Here is a 2,500-nt window from a genome sequence, read left to right on the forward strand (position 1 = left end):
CAATGCCATCTGAAAGGGCCCCTTTCACAATACATACATTGTACTGAGGGCCCGTTTTTGGGCCTCCCTTCTCCCTGGGTTGGGGACAAATGACCCCTTTGGCTCCCCGGTCAGCCTCCCTGGCAATGCTCATCTCTCTCCCCCACAGTCATGTTTTGGCCAGCCGTAGCCCAATGATTGCAGTTCATTTTGTTATTAGTTTGCAGAGTGAAATCTTACACCAGTAGAAAGGATGTGGGGGTCCTCCATTACTCTCATCCATGGCTGAAATTCCTTTGAGTGACTCGCCCAACTCTACATCGCTCCAGGGACCAATGGACAACCCAATGTAGGCTTGGACTATATGAGTGTATTTGATCCAGGCATGTGGGGTTTCTTGCCCTGGTCTAAAACCCGTCTCTCTTCCCTTAATACTACTGTTTCTGTTATTCCAAATCTCTTTGGCCACAAGCATCTGCTAACTATGTAATAATAAATGTAGACATGCAGAATAAATGTTCGCTCTGAATGGTGAACGAGCTCCATATGCATACGAGTTCACCCAGCGCCTGTAAAGGAACAACATCCTATAATCTCTCTCTCAAACACACACACACACACACACACACACACACACACACACACACACACACACACACACACACACACACACACACACACACACACACACACACACACAGGCACGCACGCACACACATCTTTACCAACTTCCCCGGGGGTGATTCTAACCCCCTGCCAGACCACAGTAGCACCCCCCCCCCCACACACACACACACAAACACCCCTGTCCCCCCTCACCGCTCCTCCAACCCCTTCCCCACCCCTCTTTAAATTACAGCTCTGAACTTGTGTGTACTCATGGAAATGTGAGAGGAAGAAGCAGAGTAACTCCGGTTTGTTGTCATTTCTGTTTTAATGCAGACACACGAAAAGGCATGAAGATGGCAAAAACGGGAAAAGGAGAGATAAAAACTAGAAACTGCAACAAGGACACGTTCTTTAAAAAAAAAAAAAAACAGTTGCTGTGGTTCAAAACACGAGTAACTTTGTTGATTAAAGCAACACTGACTAGTTGTTTCAACCTTTAACAATAATGCTTGCAAAATAGTGTCCTTTCATTTGCTTGTAAAAGGCTTAAAGGCACTGCTGGTTTCTCTTTTCACCCTACTGTACTCTACAACTACACATGAAAAGAGTATGAAGGGGCAGCATATGGTAGAAAAAAAAACCCTAGAGGTGGCAGCCATTATTTGTAGGTATTGGTAGGCAGGGAAGCTGACAGGGGTGGGGACAAAGGGGTCAGCTGTCACATCATATCATGTCACATCATTTTCACACACATGTTCTCTATTGATTTGCATTGACTGAAAAGCACAGGTCTACCTACAGAAGATGAAGGCTGCGCATGATGTTTTCCGGTGCTGTCGTGAATTGCCGTGCCAGGTCTAGTTTTTTTCCAGGAGCAGAGTGCCTCCATGTGCAATGTGTAATGATCAATGCTAACTTCACTTCCCTTTCTTCCAAAAACAACCAAGACCACTGTTTGGGTGTATCATGTGTGTTGTGTTGTGTTGTGTTGTGTTGTGTTGTGTTGTGTTGTGTTGTGTTGTGTTGTGTTGTGTTGTATTGTGTTGTGTTGTGTTGTGTTGTGTTGTGTTGTGTTGTGTTGTGTTGTGTTGTGTTGTGTTGTGTTGTGTTGTGTTGTGTTCAGGCTGTCCACACCATCACAGATAGAAAGCACTATAACACCACATGAAGTTAATGCAATACTGCAATCAGAGTACAAAGCAAAGGAGCCCTTAAAAAGATATGTGGAAAAAAAATCCAAATGTGTTTGTTCTTGTTATAGTTCCTCTCGTTCTCACTCTCTTTCTTCTAGTGCTCAATTTATGGTTTGCAAGTGAAAGTTACTGGTATGCACAAGAAACATTGAACTCATTTTCACTTCTCCCTTTAGGAGCTCCAGTACGTAGCGAACACAGAGGCTGTGCAATATATTGTCTGGTATCGGACCCTGTAGCAAACATACAAGTAAGTACTGGATGGCCGTAAGACTAGGAGATGGTTACATTACATATAACCAGATGATTGGTTAGCGATAATGAGGAGACTGATATATATATATACGTATGTGTGCTGATATAGTTCAACCATTTGATTTCTCTTAGATGGAATTAATAAAACACAAAACTGTAAACACACAGAAAAAAAACGATATTGTCATGGACTGCAATGACAATGCAATGACATGCAAAATCCCTTTCCCCCTTGCTTTCTCTCTCTTGTGCAGAGACACATGCATACGCATGCACACACACGCGCAAACACACACACACACACACACACACACACACACACACACACACACACACACACACACACACACACACACACACACACACACACACGCACACGCACACGCACACGCACACACACACACACACACACACGCCAAGTCACTTGAATCCATAATTCATATTTTGTAAACAAACACAACCCT

General features: G+C 43.8%; 1 protein-coding gene across 1 annotated transcript in view; it reads right to left on the reverse strand.

Annotated features, from left to right (window-relative positions):
• Positions 1-2,433: 2,433 nt before the first annotated feature.
• rspo1 (R-spondin 1) overlaps positions 2,434-2,500 on the reverse strand; it is a 69,367-nt gene continuing 69,300 nt past the window's right edge. The window contains exon 6 of the mRNA XM_063199204.1: positions 2,434-2,500. This exon is cut by the window's right edge and continues 2,081 nt beyond it. The gene's annotated coding sequence lies outside the window, so the exon portion shown is untranslated.

Source organism: Engraulis encrasicolus, chromosome 5 (assembly GCF_034702125.1).
Source record: "Engraulis encrasicolus isolate BLACKSEA-1 chromosome 5, IST_EnEncr_1.0, whole genome shotgun sequence".
Taxonomy (NCBI): Eukaryota; Metazoa; Chordata; class Actinopteri; order Clupeiformes; family Engraulidae; genus Engraulis; species Engraulis encrasicolus.